The following is a 27,511-nucleotide window of genomic DNA, read 5'->3' as shown; positions in this document are numbered from 1 at the left end:
TAAGCCATCATTTATATAATCCTAACTAAGATTTTCCAGATGAAGTGGTTATAAATTTTCTGTGTGAAATTTGTATGCAGAGGGTGTAGGATTTACCCTTCCATAGCCTGATAAATATATTTTTAAAATTTATTTAAGCTCTCTAGAAATACAAAAAGATAAAATACAGTTAACCTATCTAGGAGACTTAACTCTGCTGCTTCACTTAAACCAGTCTAGCTTTGGACAGTCGTCTAAATGACACATAAATGACTGTCTCCTCACGACCTTTAGCAAGGCTCAATGCTTTGTGTTTGAGTTCCAAGGAGCTTTTAATGACTTCTATGAAGTCACAGGACAGAGCCAAAGATGTATAGTTATACATTCAGAAGACTCTATTAAAGGCCTTTTCAGCTTTGCCATGAATTTACAATTCGAGTATTTCTAAGTGAGTATATTTTCTGAGACAAATTTCATTGCCTTAGGATAATTTTTTTTTTTTTTTCTCTTTAATGTGATTTGTCATGGTAGAATCGAGACATTTTCCGTGTGGGTTTACGCTGTGCGTTCTGTGGCCTGCAAGGAATTAGTTTTAATTAATATGAATGGCAAATGCATTGTTGAAATAGTCGTTGTGGCAGGCACGCCTTTGTGTTAACAGTTGGGTTAAACAGCCCCTCTATCAGAGCTATTAGCACCTAATATTACTGTCTGATTAAAGACCATTCGGTGGATTAGCCAGTCCCAATGCTTCCACAGACCCCCAGACAGGTGCTGAAATAAGAAACTATGTTAAGTAAATTAGCACTCCTATTGCATCTTGCCTGTAGGAAAGGAAAAAGTTATTGGGCTCGTTTGTTTCGGTTTGATTTGGTTTTTTGCCGGGGGTGTTTGCTTGTTTTTGTTGTTGTTTTTTTTGGTTGGTTGGTTTTTTTTGGGGGTGGTTATTTGGTTTGGGTGTTTGCTTTGTTTGGTTTTTTTTTGGTCTGTCTTAAGCATCAGGTTAACTGGTAGTGACTCTGCAAAAACGTCCAGATCAGCACTAAGGCCTTTGTGCTGTAGTTGACTTGACTTTCCTGTCTCATGTAGGAATAGTCCACCTTTCCTGGGCACACATTTGTTAGGGGGATAGGTGTGCTTTTACACTAAATGCATCATATTTCTGTGGGGTTTTTTGTTTGTTTGTTTGTTTGTTTGTTTGTTTACATTGGAAGCATCATGTAATGTAAGCAGACTATCCTGTGTCCTCAGAAATGCATTTATTTTAAATTCATACATTTAACGGGACTCCGAGCAACTGGAAATGCGTAACTTAAGAAGGCAGGAAATCCCACAAGAGTTCACAGAGCATAGCTTAGCTGACAGTTCACTTTTTAATGGGTGAAGTGAAGCCTTGACATTAATAAGCACAGGCCCCCTGACTTCAGTGGAATTTTGCATCCTTATACAAGTCAGATTTCAGGCTCAATTGTGTCGGATAGCAATTTATCGTAGCTTTCATGTCCCCCTGAAAAGCTATGTGTCCTGTGTAGCCAGGGGACTGTTTCTGCAACAAGGCTGCAGAGCAGAAAATAGTGGGCTGATGACAGACAAGACCCCAAAGTTTTTGTGTGCCTCGAAACATGAGCAGTGTGTCTTGTCCCTGTTGATTTCTGTTAATTTTGAAAGGGCCAAGAGTTTAATATAAGTAGCTGGAATATGAACTGGCCCATAGCTAGGGCTAGCATTACTGTAAGAACTATCTGAGCAGTGCTCTTAGAAGGATAAGTAATTTTCTTGAGCTTCTATGAAAGAAACAGAATAAAATAAGCCTTATTTATTGTTGATGTTTTATTATTTTTTTACTCATCTCTTTGGAGAGGGTGTCAGAAGGACAAGCTAGTGTCAAGTGGATTTGAAACTGTGCTGCTGCACATTGCTTAAAAATGTGAGCTAAAAAAAAATCTCAGACTGTCTGCTTAGATGGAGGCGAGTGTCTAAGATGCCTAGTGATCCTGATAAAAAAAGGAGGTAGTTCAGTCTTGCCTGAAATAGACTGCCTCTTAGGTTAGAAGGTGGTGACATGTAAAAGGAGCTTTAGAGATGCAGCAAAACATTATGAGACAAAACCCTTCTCCTCCCCACCACCAAACCCCTGAAGCATCACACTCTGTAAAAGATGCATTAGATTTATCAATAGACCTTTCTTTACTCAACTGTGCTGCAATTCCTTTTGGGAAAAATTGGGTTTTCATCAAAGACACAGAAGACTATGAAATTGGAAGCAGATGTAAAGTTGGATTGGATAGCTAAATAACTGTTTCTTTTGTGGAAGCACTTTTGAACGAATCCAGGCTTATGTGCTCCTTGCTATCTTGCCCCATGGAACTCACTTGCCTGCTTTTTTGCATTCTTCAGGGAATCTGGAGGTGCAGTGTAACTAGCAGATCTAAGTGTAAACTTCTTCCCTATCACATAATCTGTCTATTGATTTTTCCACTAGTTCCCATATTATTTGGAAAATATGTTTAAATAAAAACATCAATATTTTGCATTGTTAACAAAGTACAAAAAAATGCAGGCAATGCTCCTCACATAGAGGCTGAATTTTCCCCTGGTTACTAGCACTTTTGCTGACCTGGATGAAGTTTACAGCTGGCCCCAATAGGATACCTTTATTTATTGGCATGCTTTAATTTGTTGAAAACAAACATAGGTCTTATCTACTTCAAGAAACCTCTGTCCGCTGGCATACTGAGTGTGTTATTAATGTAATTGATGAAGAGAGAGGAGTTCAATTTTAAAGATTATTACCATTTTTTTGGATACATTTCATTCAGTGACTGGGACGCCACATGCCTTGTGCTGCAATGCAAAGAGGAGCTAAACAACAGGATTTATGATGTCGTTTATCCATTGGTGATGTTTCCCCATTTTTGATTTACAGCAGAACTGAGCCCGGGCCCAGTGAGGTATGGTTTCAAATCCACAGCCTGCCCAGAATTCACAAGGGTTTACCCAGCTTGATCCAAGACTTTATAATGCTTAGCTGTACATTTTCTGTCTGCCATACGTGGACATGCAGTCTCTTAGGAATTAATTTTTTTCCCATGGCAAGGGATAGCTCCTGGTGAGGAGAGTCCCAGGTGCTCTTGCATTTGCTCCCAAGGGCAGCCTGGCAGCTGTTCCTTGGCTGCACTGATAATGTGATGCTGAAATGTTCTGCTTTGGCAGGACTGAGGGAACAGCCTAGGGCCTGGAGGACTGCTCTGTGTTACTCAACTTAGTGCAGGGCAGGTTCTCCACCTCACAGGTCCAAGAATGGACATTTCAGCTCATCCTTCACCTACTTTGGCCTCCCACTACACAGCTGTGCATGCTTCACATACTTGTTCTTCAGCCCATACTGGCCTCTGCATGTTCTCTGCCAACTGTCCTCCTCTTACCAAAGACCTGCTCAACTCCCTCCTCAATCCACTTGTCCTCTACTGCTGTGCCTATCCCTTCTGTGTCTTCTGTGAGGTCCACTTCTTCCACAGGGTCAGCCTTCACCTTGGCTTGCTTCTGGTGCTAAGCAGAGGTAATGAGACAAGGAAGGAAGGAAGGAAGGAAGGAAGGAAGGAAGGAAGGAAGGAAGGAAGGAAGGAAGGAAGGAAGGAAGGAAGGAAGGAAGGAAGGGAGAAAGGGAGGAGGAAGAGAAGGAAGAGAGAAGAAGGAAGAAAGAAAGAAAGAAAAGAAAGAAAGAAAGGAAGGAAGAAAGGAAGGAAGAAAGAAAGAAAGAAAGAAAGAAAGAAAGAAAGAAAGAAAGAAAGAAAGAAAGAAAGAAAGAAAGAAAGAAAGAAAGAAAGAAAGAAAGAAAGAAAGAAAGAAAGAAAGAAAGAAACTGCTGAATCTGAACATCTCTCCTGCTAAGCTTGGAGTAACACTGCAGTGATTTTAAAGAAGACAAGTAATTAACATGCCTTTCTGTTGGAGATCAAAGCGAGGATTCAGACCCTGAGATTTAACTATGGAAAATCACAGGCAGGAGAGTGAAATGGCAAGTTTTTGATTAAAAAGTTACTTAAAATATTCCTTATGCAAAGACAAATCAATATTTTCCTGGAGTAGGCTCATGTGGAGTGTGCATGTTTTGTGAAAAGTAATTGTGTCAGACTAGGAGATTAGAATTCAGCCATTACAACAAGAGATCTGACTCAACCCATGAATGAAGTTGCTTGTGCAAGGCTGAACCCATCATCAAAAAGTGTACAGTTCATACCAATCTCCCAACTGTGAGGTCACTCCTTGAATCTGCACAGCTCACCACGCATAATACGCTCCCCAAAATTCTGTAAAACAGATCAGGATTCAGATTCTGTTCTCAACCCCACCTGCAGTTTCTGTCTCATAAAACAGATAAAAAATTGGGGTGTAGTTGCACTTTTCCAGAAATACAGGGTTACCATGAATCTCTGGCTGTTTTCTGAATGATTAACAATGAATCACTGGGTTTTTTTTTTACAGGTCTCAATGCATTCACCATATGCCAGGTGTCGCAAGAACATGAGAACATTTACCAATTTGAAACTGGCTAAACAGCTTCACACTGGCATCTCTGGTTTGTAGCAGGAGTCTTGAGAGGGAACTACTTGAGTTTAGCATTCCTAGTATGGATCAGATACTCTCATCTTCTTGAGCATAATTATCCACCCCCACCATCTCATCCTTTCTATATTTCCCAGTAGGAGGATCAAAAGAAAGTTAGTTAACTGCAGGATTCATCAGATAATCCAAAGGAGGCATTAATCAGGAGGACAGCATTTCCAAATAATTATTTCAGGTGTTAATTCCAGATACTTATTTATCTGATTTTCCTGTGATTGTCAGTGTGGCATTTCTCAGCTTAAATCCTAATAAAAAAGACTCCCTGCTTGAGGAGAGTCATTCTGGAAGGGAAAAAAGAGAAAGGAAGGAAATGTACATCTTCTTCAGGACACTTGCTGCCTACTGATAAGTTTTAATGCAAATTATTATTCTTGGCATGTGATAATACTTGATGAGTTGCTGAAAAAACAGTAAGCAGAAAAGTATCCTAATTTTGTATGTACATACATATATTGTTATGTAAGAAAGACACTTGGGCTTACTTCCTTACTGTACAATTATTAAATTTGTTTTCTATTCCTCGTGTCAGTCATCTCAGTCTTTCTTTTGTTCCAGATGACCACCAACAGGTCCCTAGGAGATAGTCTCTTTTCACCAGGGCATTTCCACCTGTTCTGCTCTGACAGTATCAGTGCTATCAGTGGGTGTGTACAAAATGCATCACTGATTTGGATTGGCCAACAGCTCAGGAAGTTTTCTGTGAGGGAGGCTGGGGGAAGGGGAGGGAGTGGGAAGAGGTAAACAGATGGAAAGAGGCAGATAACACAACGATTTAAGCTTCATTATGTACAAAACTAAGCTGAAGATGATGGCTGCTGGTGATTACCATTAATGAAACTTTTTCCAGAATACAGCAATGAGATGTGAAAGGTGCAGTGACAACAGTGATGCATTCAGGATCTGTGGCAGTGGTCTCTTCCTCGCACTTCCCGGTTAATTGCAATTCTAATAATTTTCAGTATCTATTTGTTAAAAATTGTAATTGCTGGCCAAGCTGGACTCACCATTCAAAGTCCATTGAATTCATTGCAGGAGGCTGAGATTGATGTGTGTTGAATCCTAACTCTCTTTCTGCATCTTTACAAATGTGGGCATCCTATGGAAGCATGGAAATGCTTCTTTCTCAGGCTACCACAGGCTATTTACCCTGTCTGGGAGATAGTAAGAATTGGCATCATATTAGCCAGCTTCTGGACATGCTGCAGCTGACAGTTTTATCTTCAGAAATACACCATCTTTTTTTTTTAGTAGAAATGGTAAGGATATGTCTTATTTTGTATGTGGTATCTAGATGCTCTAGGTAGGTTGGAGATACACACGGATACATTGCCATGAAAGGAGATGTATGCTGAAATTTGTAGTAGGGATTAGGTGTCTAGAAAATAAATGGTACCTCATTACCCCTGAGTACCTTAGCCCAGAATTACATTTTATTTGCAATTTGTTGTGGTTTTTGTTGAAATCTAAGTTTTGATATACTGTATGGTACAATGGAAGGTAGCAAGTAAATAGGGAGAAATTTAATTCTGAAAGAGGGCAACCTTTTTAAATTAGATTTATAAATCATATTTTTCTGGGCAACTGAGCACCTGACAGTCACTTCAAGTCAATTGGACCTGCAGATGCTGCTTCCAAAGGAAAGCTGGCCAATGGAAGTTACTGATGTGAAAATAATCTTAGACACCTTAGTTTGGAAATATTTATTAACATTTTTATCCTTTAGCTGGATATTGTTTTCCAATGTATTGAACACAGATTCAGGAGTTTTGCAAAGCTGTTTCAAGAAGGTTAACTGAACATTTATTTTAGGTCTAGGAAGCAGATTCTGGATGGTGTGGCAGAGGCATATGTAGAGGCATGTCAAATGAAATTCTGTATGTTTGCAAGTGTCAGTCAAACCCCTAGTGCCCTTTAGCTCACATAATAAAGTTGCTATCCAAGTGTCTCTGCTTAATAGAACTCAGCATTTAAATGTCCATTTAAAAATTGATTTGGTTGAATAATGCTGTTCGTGTTGTCTGGGGCCCAACATGTCCTAGAGGAGAGTAAAAGGAGTGTTTGCCTTCTAAATGTTGTCAAACCAGAAAGAATGATTGCTCCTCACTTTTGCATATGTCAGCGTAATAGAAGCTTAGTCATGCAAATCCTTATTACTTGGCAGTTCTGCAGCAGGGAAAAACAGAGCATTACCATATTTTATCAGTGTTTGTAGTTAAAAGCCTTTCATTGTGCTTTTTAAGAACAGATGTCAAGACAATCTTGAAAACGTAAATACGTGCTGAAAAATATTTTTCTGATTTAAAAAAGGGGGAAACCACCCCCTAGTTAGTTGAATATGTTAGTTTTAATTTCCATAAAAAGACATGAACTGTTTATATGCTTCCTTCAACTTCCACGGGGAGGGAAATAAAACAATTATTCAGTTAAGGACAGATTGTATTTTACTGTTATTTAGTGAGTCTGCTAAGTGGAGTAATGTACTACAGAGTTTCAAATCATCAAGGATTTCTTAGCCCTTTATGGGAGTACAATACGTTGTAGTATGTTGAGTAAACGAGCTGTGATAGAGCAATGATTTACTCCTGTAGTCCATAGACACACATAAAAACTGAGAAAACTGAGCTTGAGAAAAGCTGGCTCTAGAAACACTAGCAAAGGGGAATGCAGATGTCAGTCACATTTTAAGGTGCTCCTTACAATGACACAGAGCCAAGATTGCTAGGGACAAGGCCTTTTCCATTCTTGTCTTTTCCTTTATGGAATAGTGTCAACCATGAGAAGACACGTTGGGTAATGACTGCTGGCTGTATCAGGACAGATGTAACCATGACTCACAAGGGTAAGAACTGGCTGGATCACAGTCACCTATTTCTAGAAGTGGTTTCTTTGGAAGTGAAGTTTTCCTTTCCGTCTTCCTTATGCAGTAGTAACTCACCAGCCTACTGGTTCCTATGTAGGATTGTCAAGAAGGGGGTTTAGATACTCATTTGTGCTTTAGATGCCCATTTGTGCTTCTGTGCTGTATTCAGGTACTCTGCTGAGGCCGTGAACAGTGATTGCACGATAAAAATCATTTGATGCCTTTTTCAGATCATCGGAGGAATGAATGAGACCTTTTAGCACAGCCTCAGTCTTTTGTGTAGGTATGCAGAGAGCTGTTGTGCTGGGCCTCCTCTGGATCACCAGAAGGCTCATTTTAGGAGATATCAATTATAGGTGAAGCTGTGAATGCCACCTATAGTTAAGCTTGCTCGATACTTTTCATCACAAGACCCAGTTTTTAGTTGCTTATCAATTCATCAAATGTATATTATTTGGACTGAAAATGTACACACTGGAGGCTGCAGCTGGAGGAATATCTAAAGCTTCTGAAAAAAATGTATGTTTTTTTTCCTGAGAACAAGTTTAAGAGAAATGTGTTGCTTTTTTGCTTTTCTTATAAATAAACATATAACCAATGATTTGAAGAAAGAATTCAGTACTTGGGAAGTAGAAGCAATGTGCCTCAACGTTGTTAGGGTCCTGGCTTTCCAAATCTCCTAGCCCACATGCAAGAAGAATTTGAGAACTGTTAAAACATAGAAGGGATGTGGTGGAAAGTTAATCAGTTGTGGAGATTTAAGAGAAACTACTTAATACATATATGTTTTCCAGGTTGACATGGTAAAATCTTTTCACCTGTGAAAATGAAGGGGAGCTCATCACAGGATCATATACGGGTGATTTCTTGCTTGCAAAACACTCATGTAGTGCAAGGATGGCATGACAGAAAAGTCAACAGCTATTCAGAAGTCTGCCTTTGCAGCAAGTCTTGAGTACAGCTCAGTAAATATCTGTATTTCTGGTGTTTAATGGAGAATAGTAAGAATAAAATAAAAAAAAAAATAAAAAAACCCCCAAACAACCTGAACATTCTTGTATGTAATAATTAGCATCTAGTCTGTTCACTGAATGCAGAAATGGCTTTGGGAAAAAATAGTCATGCCATCCACAGTCCTGTAGGTAATGTGTATGCCAAGGGGCCTGAAATGCAATTGTCTGGGAAATCTTGTAAGGTTCTAAGTTTTGAGTGATTGACTTTGTATCTGTAATGTTCTTTTAATATGGTTATTGGCTTACTTGCTACTTGGTATTGTCTGTGACTCAAGCAGTAGAGGAGGTAGAAAAATGCATGAAATAAAGTAACTCCACACTTAAAGAAAGAATCAGAAAATTCTGGTTTTAAAGCCTTGGATAACTTCTGTTTTGTCTGCAAAATAAATTTTTTTTCTTCTAAAAAGTCTAACATAGCAATTTCACTTGGATACAGACACCATCACATAAATAGCGTGCTGTGAATGATACTTTCTGCAGCTTAATCAATATCCTAGCATGCCAGAAATAAAAAACAGAAAAAAAATCCCTCAAAAACCAATTGTAAATTCAGTGCATCACTTAATTGGTGATATGTTGGAATGTACTCATAGATATATATTACTTTTAAAAGAGTGAGAAAATAAACCTTGCTTTATACTAACATCATAACTATTCACATACCATTAATAATTTTTTGTTGATGAAATTCTTGAATGATGCATTTTCTCTTTTTAACTAGCCAAAGAATAGTGGATCTATATTCTTAACAACAGTTATCATACACAGAAACATAGCACTTTTCACTCATTTCAAAGAACACTGCAAAAGTTTCACTCTTTTGTAGGTGAGAAAATAGTGGAGAAAGGTGAGGCACGTGTCAAACATACTGAATTCTGCCCATAGCCTCGTGCGTCCCAATATCACTGCATCAGAGCTGCATTTTGTGTATCCTGAGATGGTGTATCCTTACATGTGTCAAACAGGTCTGCTTAGGATGCCCTCGCACAGTGAAATAACAGGGATTTTGCTTGTTGTTTGGAAGAGCACAGACTTGCAAAAGTGATTTGAAAGCTAATCAAAGCAGAAGGACAGAGGAGAAACAGGACTGTAGCTGGCTAGCACATTTAACACAATTGTCAGTGTTTAATTAGGAGGCACTTAAGGTTAAATATACAAGCATGGCGTTGGGGATTTGATCTCTGATGCTACACAAAAATGTGAGAAAAGCTTCTGCCACGACAAGTTGTGAGAACTTGCAGTCTTGTGAACACTGGAAGTTTAAAGGTACAGTCAGGCACGAACTCTTCCAGCAGCCGCGCTAGTTCGCTTAAACTGTCTAAATAGTAGTGCCACTCACTTTAACTTCAAGTGTCTGCGGGAGTGTTTCTGTAAGCAAGCTCTGCCAACAAATGTGAGGGGGCAGTAACCTCTGCAAAGAAGTGATGATCAACAGCTGGGGCTCTAACCTTTCCCCAACATGTCTGTATACAGCCGGGAACATCTGTCCAAAGCCTAACTTCCAGTATTTACAGAACAAAGGTATAGTTTGTTTAACCAAATTGTTTGTATTAGCTAAATAATGGGATGTGCTTTGATTCTGCTGGTGCTAGAACCACACAACTTCTACTTTCCTTACTTAATTAGCATTAATTTATTCAGGAAGATCATGATTTGGATTTTCAGTTTCTTTATTTAAGTAAAGAAAATGGAGCTTAGGTCATGCAAGATTCTCTTAGCTTCAGGAAAAAAAACCCTTTCATGTTACCCATTTGAGCTTTTTTTCATCAAACTGTGTAAGGATCAAGACTGTGTGTGCATAATATTTAGTGATAAAATTCTCCCAAAACATGTCATGATTTATTTGGTATCGTTTTGCTATGCCAAGCAGATGAGAGTATTCACTGCTCCCATTAAGTGTTTGATGTTTAAACACATGCTCTTGAAAAATGAGCAGTAGAGAAAGTTGCTTCCTACACTTCAAGTCTTACTGGGTGCTGATATCCATTAATTTCTTAACTCACAAAAGGCATCATGAACTTCAGCTAGACAGATTGCTCTTTTGATTTGAGAAGGACCAAAACAGCATCCAGAACATGCACAGTGCCATAAGAAACTTCAGTATATCATGGTTCTTTATGTCACTAATTTGAATTTAAATGCTGTGTTATACTTATTTTCATAAATACATAGGAAATGAGTTTGAAAAGTTAGGGTAAATGATCCATGAAAATAATTTCCTTCTCTTTTTTTTTTTTTTCCTTTCCCTGAGAGTTGTTCTAGCTGTATTTGTGTCTATGAAAGTACAGCACCTGCCAAAGGAGGAAAAGGTCAAGCTGAGTGTTGATTCCTACCCTTACTCCTGGGCATTCCTTGGTTAAATCATGCATTTGTTAGCCATAGAATAAGTCTGCATTGAACAATCCTTGAAATAGCCTGAACCTTGAGCAAGAGCATTTTATTATACAAAAGGAGACAGGCAGAAGAGCTCTTGTAAATATGTTGTCTACTGCTGGAATACAAATATGTAATTTGTCAGTATGTTTTTGTGAACGAGAGGAACAAAAGTTATTTTAAACACCTCTCTTTTTTCCTCCTCCCTTTGAGGTTATGGCTGTAATGAAATACCCCAAGTGTCATTTATTCCTCCCTGCTCTGCTTTCAGTATGAGTCCCCACAGAACAAACATATTTTGTGGAAAAAGGGTATCTGGAAACTATTCTGAGTACTGCAAGTGGTGAAATAAGGATGACAGTAAAAGAAATAGAATAAATGGTGTATACTGAGAAAGCTTCCATGGAACTGCTGAGTGAGGACCGCTGATGCTCACTTACATAATTATGAAACTCAGTGAAGATGAGCTGTCAGGAGATCTTTAATTAGACAGTGCAGCCAACCCCAATAGATAACATTTCCTACGTGCACTACCAAGGGGTGCTACCTTCGAGAAGTTGGTGTGTTGTTCTCCCAGTGAAATGGCCAAGAAAATATATGGACAGGTAAAAAAAAAAAAACACGTGGAAAGCTTTTGGGATGAGTCTGTTTGTGTGTGTTGTATTCAATTCTAGGTTATTCAGAAAAAAGGTTTTGTGCTATCTGGAAAGCTGAGAGGTGGGTATATACCTTGTAGATGGGCTTTTCATCACAGTTTCCATTTGCCTTGATTGTGCCTTTTGGAAGATGATGATAATATTAACACCTTGTCCTTACTGCTCTGCTTTGTACACATCACAGAAATGAGAGTGAAAAATAACCTTCACTATTTGTAACTTACAGTTTTAAACATCTCCTTTTGCACTTGGGGCAGCAAGTTATGTTGTTGTATAGAAGAATTCTCCATTTACTTTGCATGTAGCTGTTCTTTTAGAAGATTATTTTTTTAAAGTGTTAGTGGTTGCCATCAGATGGTTCTTACATCTATGGAAAGTCTGGGTTCTGGGTAGAGATGTTAAATGTGCTAAACAGTTTTCCTTCAGGCTAAATGATAAGAATATTTAAACATGTCTTTAGCTGCTTGTAGGAAGGCAATAATAAAGCAAAGCGAAAGCTGAGCAGAATTCAGCTACTCAGTCTGAGACACTTCCAAATGCAGCAGAAGAAATGTCAGGTAAGAAGCTGCAAGCATGGCTTAGGAGCAAGGGGGGAGTCAAGGCCCTTTGGCTCTTATGACTCACTGGCCAGGGAGGCTTGGGCATGCTGAGCAGCAAAAATGTTGCTGCTGTTGTTTGGTTTTTGTTTTTACTTTGTGTGGTTATATACTTTGCAAACAGCATTACACAAAATACAGCTGCTATGAACACCTGTTCGTGTCATCATCTGCTTCCTTCTCAGGGATGTAGCCTGTGGCTAGAGGTGCACAAACAGCCTGGCAGGATACAGGTCTGGCACCAGGTCATGGCAAATAATTTTGAGTGACAAAATGTTCTGCTTCTGCTTTAGGAAGAATTGAGATGCGAAGACCAGAGAAGCAACACAAATAACTTTATTATCTTTGACACAGGTATGAAAATAACAGAGGCCTCTCTTCTCTCTTTAAAGAAGCAGTTAAGAGACTTTGATGAAAATGCATTTGTTATGTAGGAAAAGGACCAGATAGCTTGGAGATCAGGTGTATGGAGAATGGAGCAGCATTTACACTTGTAAAGACTGCCCAACTCAACAAGACATCCCTTTGCATCGCTGCAATTCTTTCCAGGTATTTACTTGAGAAGTAGTTTGTGCAGTAGTAAAGCCCAATGACTGCAAACAGGATCTGTTGAAAATGTGTGATCCAGCAAAATTCAGGGTGGGTGCACTCAAAAGATGATAGCTGTTTGTAAGGTTGGACCAGAAATTACACATAAGAAGTTGAGAAGGAAAAAACTGAGCAGAACATGGCTGCCAGTAATCCTCTTAAAACACACCTAGGAAAAAATGTGCTGTTTTATACTTATTTTTCTAATAATAACATTGATATTTATTACTATTACAGCTGGGATAATAGCTGGGGTTTCCATAGATGTCAGTGGGAGCTGTGCAGGATTCTGAGGTGTGATGCTAATATCTTCAATTAAAAATGCACTGGGTTGCAACAACAGTGAACATTGTGAATACTGAAATAAAACCCAGCAGCAAGCTCTAACCTGCCTGCACCAAAGTCAGTGAGGAAAAGGCATGTTGTACTCTGTATTATTTGTAAAGTAGAACATGATTGAACAATTAAAAGCTTGTGTCATAGTGGATACACATAGGGAAAACACTGCAACCTTGATAGTCTCTTCACGCACTAGGCACAATGAGCTACTTTTTGTGTGTGTTGTGTGTGTGTCTTGTTGTGCTAGGACCCTGCTGAAATTATGGAATAAAATGGATAGGCACGTTTTTTAGTTATTGCAAAACACTCTAGGACCTTCAGAAGAAGGATGCTCAAGAGCTGTGAAATGGCTTTTATCAGGCCAGGGAGGTGGGGTAGTGAGGGGATGGAGAATGATACTGTAGGCCCTGGTTCAGATAGTGCTTGTTTAAATCTATCACATCTGAGTGGGGCGCTTGGAGGCGTTTAATGCCAAGAGTGTGAAACCTTGTTGAGTAAGTTAAGCATCAGCTGAGTCAGGTGTATGCTTGTGTGCAGCTTGCCCTCTTCTCAGCTCTGTTACTCTACAGCCGTGGAGACTTAACTGAGAGCAGAGAAAACTTGGCAGTGGAGCTGGTTTCTTACCCTGATAAGTTGTAACAGACACATGGGTGATACTGCCTGTTAATTTAGAAGGCATTTAACACTTAATCATGGTTGTCTAGTACAAGCCAGGAAGGACACTACTTTCTGCAGCCTCTAATTGGGTGCCATCAGTAATATAAGCCTAAAATTGTGCCAGTCAGCAACTGTATTGCCTAATCAGCATGAGCGTGTGCCCATTGGGGATCAGACACAGATAAGCGGGAGAGAGGAAGAGAGAGATCTGAACATATCTACAAGATGAGTGGCATGTCAGGAGCATAGAGGATGTCTAGATTTATGTGCTTTTTGGCAGCACTAGTGAGCTATTAATCATTTCTCATGAATAGGGCTCTTGTAAATCAGAGGTAGGAAACACTTTTCGTGGATAATCATGGCAAAAATGTCAGCTTTGCTAGTTGGTCATATGCTGATAGGATGCTTAGCACTGGAGCAGACTCAATCTTACCCATAAAATCAAAATAGTGCTTCCTTTATGTGATGAGTTGAAAGGAGGGAGACAGCAGAGAGGTGAACTTCCATCAGTATTTGAAAAGCAGAAAGGTAATGTGTAGTAATAGAAATGGAGACCTATAGTTTTTTTAAGGTGAAGCTTTACTGAGGGAGCCAGGGCTGAATTCTAGTCAGCATCTGGGTATAGCATAACACATTTAATACGGCACACTTTGCATCATTTTAACAGCTGGCTGATCAGTTCATGGTTTTCCTTTACTTTTATTGCCCTGCAATTTACTGTATATGGCCCTTACGTGCAAATACCTCATTAGTCACAGGGTTGCATATTTCATGAAGCATACTGAATGTGCTGTCAGAATTAAATATTGTCAGGATAACAAGCAAGGGTGGGGTTTTTTAGCTTTATCACTGAAGGCAACGTTCAGGGTGAATAGAAAAGCTGGGAAGCAAAACAAGGAAGGTTTCCTTTCAAATTGTGCAAGGCAACAGGCTCTGGTGTATGAAACCCATCACTCAAGGGCTGACATTTAAAGATCCCTTGGAAGTGAGTCCTGTGTGAGGCGGGTGGGTGAGAAAGCCTCACCCAGGGCTTTAGAGGGCATTATTTGCTGTAACCAGTTGGAGCTGAAAATCTCAGTGGTTAAATTGGGATTAATGCAAAATAGCGCTTAGGTTACAAAGAATGGTGTCCTCAAAGTGCTTTTGGCTCAAGAAATCTCCTAAGGTTCATTTCCCCAAGTGAGCATCCCCCCTGCCCTTTCCCAATTTGTTCTGCTGGCCCCCAGTCATATCCTGTTTCTCTATAAATTAGCAACCTGCAGAAATGGAAATGACACATAGCTGTTGTCCAAGTTAATACTGGTCCCAGCCACACTGGGGAATAGTTTGGGCACAGCCTTGGATAGCATCTGTAAGGGTTCTGCCCCACGCAGGTGTTGGGATGGAGGCTGCCAGGTGATTGTTCCTTGGGATAGAGGTTGCCAGGTGATTGTCCCACACTACCAGTCCAAACACACTGAACTAACGACCTATGGGAGACTTTTAACTGCATTTCCTGGGAGTTGTGGGAAGAAAGTCCAGGCTTTTGAAACTCCCTGGGAAACATCCATAAATCCCCGTGAATCACAGCCATTTTAAAATCCCCTTTCAAATTAGAAGTCATGGGTTTTGTCCAGAGGGGAAAAAAATTACTGTTTTGGAAAGCACTTAAGAATTAGCTTGTAAACAAAATTATCCTGACAGTGACTGACAGGTGCCCTTGTTTTTCTGTATTTGGGCCAGCCCAAGACAAATTGGGTCAGAGCTGGGCTTGAGATGGGGATGTGCTGGCTCTACAGGCATCTCTGCATTTGGTGTTGTTGGTGTGTTTAATGCTGCAGACCCATCCCAAGATTTCCTGTCTTTTCCCTCAAACACCAGTTGAATCATACTGGATTATTTCCTTCCACATGTCTAGAATATTGGCTTGTATTTTTGGGGGATTTTATTATTACTTTAATTCTTGCTATTTTCAGGGTTGTGAAGCTTAGTGTAACTCCATTATAGCTATGGGGATGAATTTGCCCTCATAACTTTCATCCACCAGAAGAGGAGATTTCAGTATGCTTGGTTTTTCAGGCAGTCCTAATTTTTGCTATTGCTTGGCAGTGGGGAATCAGTAGAGAGTGAACGAATCCTCTCTCCTTCTCCCTCTTACTCAAAATTCAACATGTCCTGTCCACAATTCTTCCAATTTACAGTGTTCCTGTGGAATATGCAGTTCAGGACAATTGAAAAACCATAAACCAGAGAACATACTTCTTTCAAGCAGGTATCATTTTTCAGCATTGTTTTTCCTTTCTAAGTTTTTGGTTGTTCCTCTCCTTCCCACTCTCTGCCACCCCTAAAACTTTCCTAATAAATGTTACTTAATTCATTGTTGTGAAATGGGTTGTCTGTTTAATATTCCCAGACCTCAGTAGCCATCTTAGAAGTTCTGTAGTTTCTGTTATCACTGTGTCAGGAGAGAGATTTAACTACCAATGAATTTCGGGAGATGTTGAGAAAGGAGTGGGGTCGAGTAAAGCTCTTATGTATATAAAATATATATAATACACTATACATAGTACATAATGTATATAAAAATATACTATGCTGACCTATTTTCTATTTTTTTTTCTTAGATACAGGCTGACACGTTTCAGCTGTCCTTTTCTCTTGCTAATTTAACAAACTTGATGCCTTTCAGATGTGGGTCCCTGAAGCAGATTGTTGCCACAATTCAGTCCTGCTTCTCCTTTCTCTGCTCCTGGCTTCACAGTCGTACCTTCCTTGCACTGTCATCTCTCTTGCTTGTCGTAGGAGGTTCCGTTGAAGTGTTTGCTTTTGCTGAGCTCAGTGAGTTGAAGTGGTGCTGGGCTGTCACAGAGGGAGCAGCATGAGGAGGTTGGGAGAGGGGGCTAGAGGGGAAGGAGAGGAGCAGGAGGAGGGCTGGGAGAAACAGAGCTGGCTGTTTAATTGTCACAGTCTTACCTGCCCTTGCCAGTGGGTCGGTGCCAAGCCAGCTAAAAGGATTTGCCCAGGGACATGGGGAGGAGACCAAGTCTATGTGTCAGTGCCCTGACCCACCTACCAATGGGGCAGAGTCCATCACCAGACGCTGGAGCCCTGGGCCCCTCTGTGGGGATGTTGCCCCACCGTGACAAAGGCCTTGGGTCTACAGGGAATAGGCAGCCAAGCCCTTACGTTTTGGAGCAGTGCTTGGCACAGTCCTGATTAGCCGTGAAAGCAAAAGGCGCTGCTGCTTTTCGTTTCAATTTCATGTGCCTCGGGAACATGTGCGTGTCTGCGTTCTCAGAGCCATTACCTTGAGAAAATATCACTCCACTTATAAAATAGCACTTTTAAAACTGATTCAGATACTTCTAATGACTTGTAACTTGGGTGCCAAATGGAATAGGTAGAGCAGGATATTTTTCATCAAGTTCTTGTTAAAAAGAATGTAAAAAACATTAATTGATACAAAGTCATAAAGATCTGGGCCTCCAGTTATTCCTAGAGCCCTTAGGGTGAAATTAACCCTCAAGTAGAGGCTCTTTTAAGGCTTTTACAGCATGCCAGTCCCATGGGGGGGATCTGAATAAAGATGTATTATGGAACAATTTTGCTGTATAATTTTCAAGTTTACTGTCTGTCAGTATCTTTTCAGTGCTTAGCTGACTTATACTGATCCCTAATCTTGGACAGATTGAGGGTTCTAATATAAAGCCACATTAATAAATTTGTCAACTTGATAAAAAACTGACCCATAATAAAGCAATACTTAATGTTGAGTATATATAGTCTATAAATGTTTATTATCTACTTATTATAGAGGAACCTGAGATTAGTGTGGTAGCTATATGCTATAAAGTATAATTATACATATATATACACATCAAATTATGTGTATAGATGTGAGCATATATTATTTTTAACCATTGTTAGGAAAAGTCAGAGGAGAGAATAGGGTCAAGAATTCCACCAGTTTTTCTCAGTCACACACTGAGTAAGCATGCTCCCAGTCCAGACTAAAGAAAATATTGCCGTGAATTAATATGACATTTCTTACTGAAGAATGTAACTTCAGAACAAAAATTGCTGCTTGTGCTTTCTTATAATGCTCCCTGTGATTTGATGCAACTTTTCTTCTGTATGTTTTCTTTAATTTTTATGTTTTATGTGAAAACTGAACACACTGAATTTGTTTGTAATTTGGAATTTAAAGCAAGGCTCTTTGTTAAAAGCCCAGAGGAAGTTTCCATATGACTTATGGGCCATTTGGGCTCAATTGAATTTAATGGGTTTCAGCTGCACCTCAACAATGGCTTTGAAGGAAGTGAAGGGAGATCTATAGGTCTTAATTGCTCAAGACTGGCTTGTTTCTCTTGAAAAGGCTGTTTGCAAGAAGCAGGTTGGGAGTATTAAAGTATATATCCTCAAAGGGATGAAGGAACTGCTGCTTGAGGAAGGGGCTAGGATGAAAATAGCTTTAAGAGTTACCCGGGAGCTGAACTAGGCAATCTGAACTGGTCCACGAGAAGTTCTTTTGTTTGCTTAAAAATAATCAAATAACTGGAGGACAGGGCAAAACCAAACTTCCTTTATAGTCCTTTCAAGAAAGGAACGGAGATCTTGGAACTGACAAGATAAATTAGGCTGACACCAAAAGAGAAGCCCAAACAGATAGTCCCCTTGGCCTCTCTCGTGCTGGTTGACAGACATGAGCGTTTGAGTCAGCAGGTGAACCATGACTTCTAAGACCAGTGGTTTGTTTATGCTTCCATTGTACAAAGCTTTCCAGCAGAACAGAGCAAACCTAACTGGGCAAGTTTCCATTTCAATTGCACATTTCCTTCTGCATGTGCAGTGCCAACTGGCCTTAGAGATTGTTGTTACTAAGTTTGTTAGGATTACCCCTGGCTTCACATTAGGAGGTGTCTGACCCATAAGAATCTCCTGTGACCCTGTTTTCCAGGCAGGCAGGAGAACATGTGAAATGCAAAGTTAGGAATATAAAGGAGCTACTGTCTTACTCAAGATAAGCCGAGAGACCACATTACAGGAAGTTAACCTTTGGTGTACTCTGTCATTTTGTCCAGCATCATACAGGCAAGTAGGAAGGGGACATTCTCCTGAGGTATAAGGCAGATGAATGCCAGATGGTACTGTCATAATACACAAAAAATAGCTAAATACCTACCGGTTGTGTTCAATACAAATGGAACATTTTTATTTTTCTGAATCCTGCAGGGCAGAACTCAGACAAGCATCTTAATGCAAACATCGCAGTAACTGAAATGTGAAGCTGGAAATCCAGAGAATTCTCCAAAAGCTTTAAGTACCTTTTTAGGCTTCATTCATGTTGGGCCTAATGGATCCTCAAAGGGGAGAATGGTTTATCAAAGACAAGCATTTTAAGTACCTTGTGTTTATGTGGTAGGTAAATGGGCGTTTGTTACATTTGAATTGTTTCTGAATATGCAGAGAAAAATATCAGGCCACCATCAGCAACCCCATTTCAGTGAGGCAGCAGTGCCTAGCTGGGGGGAAAAGTGTTTTCTTTTCCCATGTTAAAATATGTTCGTTTTAATTTCCATGCAAAATTATAAGAATAAAAATATGCTGCCCTTTAGGGGAATGGCATTTTGCTAAATACCATGCATTGCTACAAACCTTAGATGTGAAGGGCCACATGCAAACATTTACATAGAAGAACTTTATGGATGTGTAGCTGGGTCTCAGTCTTGCAGGAAAAAATATTTCTGACAGCCTGGCTCTTTCAAGCTATGACATTTATTGCCTGCAGATAGAGGCCGAGTAGGTAGGTGTGATGTTGTGACAGAAATTGAATGGTTGGCTCTGCCTTTCATTTCTTGTCCTTAAATCCTTTTCACCTGGCATTATGTAGCTTGTTTTCCTAATATGTGAGTTTGCTATTAGCAATGCACTTACAAATGCATGCCTCAGTGATTATTGTCCGGCATTCTGGCCTATTCAAGATTAGAGAAGTCTTCCTCTAAGCTTTCCAGAAATGCTGCTAAAGTTTGTCTGTTCGATTTCTTTGGTGGTTGCATCTTCTTTCATTAACTAGGGTAGCTGGTGTTGAAAACCAAACAGAAGGTAATGACAGACCACAGCAAGCTGTCTGTTGCTGCAGATGGAAGATACCTCTAGGATTTGGGTCAGAAAACACTTGGCAGGCGTCCCTCTGAATTCTTCTTGTCACATGTTGAAGAAGTCTGCTTAGTGGCAGGGGTGAAGAAGGAAGCAGAAATCTTAAAATGGCTGCAATACGATTTTTTTTTTGTTTTATTTTTGTTCAGCATCAGAGCTATTTACAGCGTATCTTGCCAATTTATTCATACAGTTGCTGTCGTGGTTTTTTCCTGATTGTCTGCTTTTGGGACCTCCTCCCACCCCATAATCCCATTTAAGTTTGCAGTAGCAGGAAAAATGAGAGTTACTTATGCCCCCTTTTAGAATGGGACCTTGCAGAGGTACTCTAAGAAGCCATTTGTTTTCTTTAAACATAGCTCAGCTTCGCACAGGTGCTCACACACATTCTGATGGCTTCCACTTGAAATTCCTCATGTAATCCAAATAGTTCCCAGCCTTGACTGTGGAACTGTGAAGGGGCTCCCCCGACCCCCTGCTCCACTGGCCGCCGCGTGGGGCTCGGGCCGGGAGAGGCCGCGCTCACAAGGTGTGCACTGCTCCAAACCTTTCTCTTCTGCTTATGAGAAGAAGCAGAGTGAAGTCTGAGGGAAGCCTTGGTCGCTTTGGAGACTCTATCACACACTCTGCTGCTTCGGACAGAGCAAATTTGAGGTTTGCAAGCCAGGTGTATTTAGAGATGGCAGTCGGGGGATATGTGTGGCCTGGAGGGGAGGCAGGAGTGAATTAAACTGTCTGTACCCTCTTCCTTACTCTGCCCGTGTAAACTAACACACCCCATTGTTTATAGCTCTTCAGCACAGCCTTTTAAACAAGCTTTTAACAAACACCTCTTTCTTTTCCTCTTCTAGGGCATGCAGGAGTTATGTAAGGCTCTGGAGAGACGGATGGTGGCAGAGCTGTTGGGCCTACTGTGCTACTGTAGCTATTGCCTCACGGCCTCTTCTGGCCAGGCGGTCTCTTCCCCAGGGAATGTAAGAAACTGACAATGTCCCAAAGCCTCCCTGCGCCAGGAAATAGTCCCTTGGTACAACTGAAGCTGCTGTGGCTGTAGGCAGGGGAAGAGGATGCTGCAGGCATGAGGCTGGCCTGGAATGAATGGTCATAGAGGTAGGAAAATGTCCACATTTCATTCCAGGTCCTGGAGATGCTGAGATTGTATTCCCTTGACTCTGTCACATTACTTTATCTTTGTGGGGTCCTGCAAATTTTTCTATCACAATGCGATATATCAGCAGCTTTTTTTTATTTAACCTGTAGGAATTATTTTGCTGCTCTACCTCCTTTGTCTGCATATCATCTGGAGAAGGACTTGGTGTGTGTATATACATGTAGACCAGATTTCTTTATTTGTATTGCCATTCCAGTTGTGCTGCTCTTTGTTCCACAGGCTTACATTAGGCTCCATAGAGGTACAACACCATAACACTTCAGAGAAAGGCACATTTAAATAGATCATATCCATTTATTTTGTTAGGGAGGGAAGGAAGCTTTCTTTCATGTTTTCAATAATACATATTTTTTTTGTGTCTCAAAACTATGCCAAAGGGGAAAAACCCACAATAAATATAACAAATGAAAAGACACAAAGAGTTTTGCCCAAGAAGCTCACAAATTAAATTTAAACTAAGATGGTAAGACAGATTAACAAACAGAAGACAGGCAGTAGGGTAAGAAAGGACAAGGGTTACAGAAATAAGATTATTTGCAGTCCATGCTAAATACACTCAAGTGCCTCAATACACTTCCTTGTGCCCTGCTCTATCCTCAGATGCTGCAGAGAAATGGCCAAATATTAGCTCCCAGGAGCAGAGAACTGTCTTGGTGGTGTTTGTTTTTATAGTGCCTAATTCAATGGGACCTTCATCCCCATTTGGGGTCCCAGAGTCCTGTAGCAATACAAATGACATCTACAAAGTAGTAGCAGTAAGATCCCTTGGCCCAGCACCTTTCTCAGTGCTGTATCCAAGCCTAACCTAAGAAAAGGGAACGATTATACAGCTTGTAGGGGTGTAACCATTACTTTAGGTGTTCTTAGTTTTTGAATTTTGCTCATCCCTTTCAGAAAGGATGTTTTGATCTGAAATTAAATTTGATATTAACACTGCCTTACTCCTTGTCTGGTGCTTAGTGACATCTGGAATATTTGGCTCTGACTGTGTAAAGGTAGGAATACCAGAAAAGAGGACCATATATTATCTGGGCATAGTTTGTAACCCAACTCCTGACAAGAAAGTAGGAACACAACAGATTTCTTTTTTTTCTTTATAAGATCACAGCAGTTCTCAAGAATAATTTCACAGAAACTCTGACCCTTGCAAAAGAGGCATCAGAAAACACTGACCAAAGGTTTTGCTTCTGATAGCTTAGGTGAAGCCCAGGTTTGAAACTGCTGCTGCCTGGCCTGCTGAATCCCAGTAGGTCCAGGTCTGCTATGGCCCAGTAGAGTTTGCCAGGGTCAAGGAGGTCAGTAACCTCATGGTCTATGAGATGTATGGTCTGCTCCCTCAGATCAGTGTGTGCAGTTGCCTCCAATTCGCTGTTCTCCAAAATTAAGAATAACCTGAAAAAGTCAAACTGTGTTTAGAGCTTAGTTTTACACGTGGTCTGAGCCAGCAATCATGCCTCAGACATGCATCTAACATACTCTAGCTCCACTGTGAGGTGTTAAAGTTTAGCTGGAAAAGAGCTTAAATGCTGCTGCTTCACTGGTTTGGGCCCCACAGTGGCCATCTTTCTCCACTCCTTTACCTGTTATTAATCCTTTAAGTCCGTCTCTCTCCAGAAACATGAGCTCTTATGCAGCTGGTAATTCTTGTATGTCCAAGTAATGCGGATTTGGATCAAGAAGACACAGTCAGAGTTTGTCTAATTAACTTCCTATCACTATAGCCAAGCCAGAAATTTAAGGTACAGTAACTCATTTTATAGTCACTCTATCTGGCACTGAGTATAGATTGGAAAAATTCTTTGCTTAAGCCAGATGTGTGGTAATATTGTTATGGTATATTAAAGTGCTCTTTAAAGATAAATTATATTCTCATGAGTGTGAGAGACACATCCCCTACCACAACCAGATCTGACACAAGCAAGTCTTCTCCTTACCCAGAACTGCTAAATTCTTCCATGAAGAGAAAAACCAGCCAAAGAGTTGTATCCTAGTATTTTTTTTTTTTTTTCTTGTTTTTGTTTTGGTTTGGTTTTTTTGTAACCCCTCAAGTATTTGGTATTGAGTCTTCAGAAAGGCTAGATAAAGCATTAGCTGTGGGTAGAAAAATACATTAGGAATCACACCAGTTCATCAGGGCTGTGCATGCACATCTCCCAGTGCTAAACCAAGCCTGTGTATCAAAAAAGGGTCCCAAATATTTAGCACAGAAATATTCACTCCACTTGTAAGTGCTCTTTTTCTTCTGGGTTTTCCTCTCAGCTTCCAAAAGCTGCCCCTTAAATGCCACTTGTGAATGGAGAAAATTATGCACTTTCAAATTCTCTCCTGGGGACTGAGGGCTCATATCTCTCCCTCTCACACTGATACTGTAATTTCACACTATTTTTTTTGCCTGCAGTTGAGCCTTTCCTCGTTGTGTATGACAGGCATGTTTCATTTTCATTAGGGCTTTTATACTTGGAGAGGCCTGATGAGTAGGGGAAGGGAAGTGGCTGGATGGAAGCACTGCCACCTGAAGGGAAGCAGTCACAGGAGGTGGGGGAGCTCTGCTGTGTCCCAAATAGTGTCACTTTTGTGCTCTGCACTACTGCCCTCCCTCAGGTGATGTAGGGTTTTGCTGCCACTGAAGCTTCCAGTGAGGCCACAGCCTTTACAACTGTTATGGCAAAGCAGCGAGGACACACAGGGGGAAAAGCTGCTTAAACAAACAAACAAAAAGTGCACTGTGGTACTTGTTGGATGGAAACTAAGCTAACCTACATAGGGGTGAGGCTCTCTGATTTACAATTTGCAGGAGCTAGGAGCAAGTACATTGTATCTGTGTAATGTCATGTCCCAGCTGTGGTTAATTGCCACCCAAAAATCAAAACTTTCTGGACTGATCATCATCAAAGAAAAGCTCACTCATTATTAGTCTTGTCGTTCACCAGGAGAAGGGCAAGACTTGGAACCCTCTGTGGGAGAGAGGACATGAATGCTGCTTGCTCCATCTTGCAACTTGATTTAACATGGCTGAACATTTAATGTGTTGAAGAACAGTTTGATAACTACATGGAGGGTACTTCTGCTGATGGGGTGAGCTCTCAGGCACTTGTATCATCCCTACTGGGTTATGCAATCTGGATCTGTTATCTGGGTACTGCCCTGGGACTTCAACTTTTGTGCCTTAATTGCTTATGGAACTGGCCATACATAGGAAGAAAATGGAATAAAAAATTTGTCTGATAAGAGAATATTTTCTTTTTATTAAGAACTACCCCAGACCTATAAGTTTGTTAGGCAGCAAAATTCAGCATACACAGCTCAGGTGTTGAATACCCAAAGGATACTTCCCTGTGGATGTCTTGCTGTAACAGAACAGCATCAGAAGTATTAAATGGATTCTCTGAGCACAAGAAAAATGGGTAGCTGTAAGCAATGTCCTATAAACTCTGTGTTTCTGAAATGCAGCCCACACTGTGGGAATGCAATCAAACTTCCTTTATATAAAACCTTCATGTACTGTCCCAGTTCTTTTCTTTCTTCATTCCCACCTTCCTCCCCCTTGGCATTCATTCACATTGACATTATTAGAGTTGTCTCTGAAGCTGGCCCAAGAAGTCCTACATATTATTTACATCACAACAGAGCCTGGGGGCATCAGACAGGGCTGGGGGTCTGTTGTGCCAGCTGCTATTCAGCCTTTAAAGTACCAAGGTAGTCCCTGGCCCAAAGAGACTTCTATCTTGAATTTTAGCAGGTAGACCAGAGGGAGATGATTGTTTCTCTGATGCTTCAGACTCTAAATTCAAGTTGCTGTGAGCAGCAGTCTTTAGGGAAACTTCCTCTTCTTTTGTAGAAGTAACAGCACAAAGCTGACAAATTGAGGTACCCTGAGATCATCCCTAGCTAGTGGTGCAGAAACCACAGCAGTTAACCAGTGGCATGTAACACACACCAGACAGGAACAAAGTGAATGCAGAGATTTCACAAATTTATTGCGAGTCCAGCCTTGTGCTCCTATTCAGAATATGTGTGTATTTCCACCTCAAAAGAAGAGAAAACAATTCCTGCAAGTCCTTCAGAATAAATCAGATTTCAAAAATCTTTTCAGTGGGAAAAAAAAACCCCAAAACCAAACTAAAAACCTTTAAACCATTTAAGGCCACCTTAGAAAGTCACTCTGTAAGTATACAAAACACTGGAGACCATCATATGCTAATCTGAGCTTAACAAAACACATAGCATTACCAAGTGTAATTATACAGTCCAGCTATTAGTAGCTTTACCTCTGGCTGTTCTCCATCCTGCTTTCAAGCTACATCCTTTCCTTTCATCTTATTCTACACCACATGAAACAGGTGAGCTGTTCCCTTTATATAGCTCAGGGCTCCAGTCACATGGCTCTCAAAGCTTGGTATCTTCATTTAATCAGTTAAAAGAATCAAAATAATCAGAGATCTTTCATGGATTCCATGCCAAATTTTAATTCTGTTAAGCATTCAAAGCTTACCAAGTTTAAAAAAAATCAAGAAAAAGTTAATTAATTTTTCCTAGGAATATCTACTTTGAAAAGCTGCCCTGGAGGGTACATTTGTAGTTTAGAATATCTTTCACGAATCACCCATATATCACTGCTAGCAAGTTGCACAAAAAGACATCTCCAATGCTTTTTATTGTCAAGGCAACACTGTGGTTTCTGCATCCCATTTGTTCATGCATAGATAGTAACATCATCTACTCTTTATCTGATCCATTTGAATTTTTATCTTGACTTTAACCACTACTGATTTCTTACAGGGGAGTGCAAATTATTTAGGGTTGTCTTCACCAGTAACAACTTCTGACAGCCGAAGAGATGGGGTACTAGCCCTAAAATGTCTATGTTTGTTACCTTGGATTAGATGTCAGTGCCAAAGACTTAAACTGGGTAGAGCATTAATTTTCAGCTTTGGGGTCCTTGAATGTGTGGGTGAGAACTAGTGGATTATTTTTAGGGGGTCTGTGAAAGGTAACTCAGATAAGGCAGACTCATGACAATGGATTTAAATTGGCTTGAAAGGAGCCCGAAGTGCCCCTTGAAAATGCTGTGGGAATTGCAAACTGGAAAATATTAGATCCCTGGGGCTATTCTATCTGCTCTGATTTAGGAGCTTGGGTCCTTGTTGTCTGTTGTGCCATTCTTTCTCCAGTGCAAGATTAACCCCACATTCTTGCATAGGGGTCCTCTTTCCACCTAGGCCATGTGACCCCAGAGTGTGCAGATGTTGCCCCTTCAGGCAAACAGCAGTTCTCTTTTCTCTTTCTCTCTACCATATGCTTTTCTTTACAGCATCAGCTGATATGTTGCTGGTGGGTAAGTGACTGTCATGACACATCACAGGTCCCAGGATTAGGCCTCTGAGAAACTGCAACTGTACCTTGTAGATAAGTCAAATATTTCCTGACCTTCCTATATTCCCAAGAACAAAACTGGGAAGACATCCAAAGCTTCTTTTACCTGCATTTGTTTTGAGATGTGCGTTGCTTTTAGCAGTGAAGGAACATTGAGAAGTCTGTTAGCATGAAAAATAAATACAATGTGTGTGTGTGTTTGGTCGTTAGGACAAAGAGCTGTATTTTCCAAACAGAGGTGTATGCAGTGATAGTTTTTGCTGTGAGTCCATCTGCTCTGTGGAGTCAACCTCCTGACATGGACATTGCTGTTGTGTTCATTTGCTAAAGACCTCTGAAGAGCAGCTTGTCCAACCTCTTGCTCCAGACAGAGTAGACTTTAAAAGTAGGTCACATTACTCTAGGCTGTGTCAATCAAGCTTTGGAAATTCCATCCTCTGCACAGACTTTGCAGTGGTGAAAATTTTTACTTTCATGGTATTTTTCTCCCTTTGTATCTCAACAAGATTTCTGTGGCGGCAGCATGTGCCTATCACCTCTCCCTGTGCACCTCCAAGCAGAGCCTGACCCTGCCTTCCCCATACTCTCCCATTTGGGAGTTGCAGGCTGCAGGATGATCCCCCTTCATCCATCTCTTCTGCAGGCTGAACAGGCAAAGCTCTCTCTGCCTTCCCTCCTCCACCCTGTGCTCCAGCCCCCTCACCATCTTGGTGCCTCTCCACTGGACTCGTTCCATGATGTCCATGTCTGCCTTATACTGAGGAGCCAAGGTGGGACACAGCGTTCCCAGTTCAGGCTCATAAGCACTGAATATGTAGGAATAATCACTTCCCCCAACCTGCTGGCTACGTGCTTTCTGTAACAGCCTCGTGTTTGGGGTTGAGTCACGAGGAAGAGGTGAAGGTAAGCATGGGTTAAGGATGGATATGCTGTAGGGCACTGAGGTAACGCTGCTGCACACACTCCCATCTCAAGTAGGATGGCATGGTTTCGGCAAACAGGGTGTCTGCTCACAGCTTTGTGCCCCACCCTGCTGCTCAGACAGACAAATGCTGGTGAATCACTATAATTCAGAAGAGCCTATTTTGCTTTCAATTGCCACAGCTGTGAGCTGCAGCGCTCAGATGATTCACAGAGGGTTCAGC

Source organism: Camarhynchus parvulus, chromosome 2, assembly GCF_901933205.1.
Source record: "Camarhynchus parvulus chromosome 2, STF_HiC, whole genome shotgun sequence".
NCBI lineage: Eukaryota > Metazoa > Chordata > Aves > Passeriformes > Thraupidae > Camarhynchus > Camarhynchus parvulus.
This window is presented reverse-complemented; position numbering follows the sequence as displayed.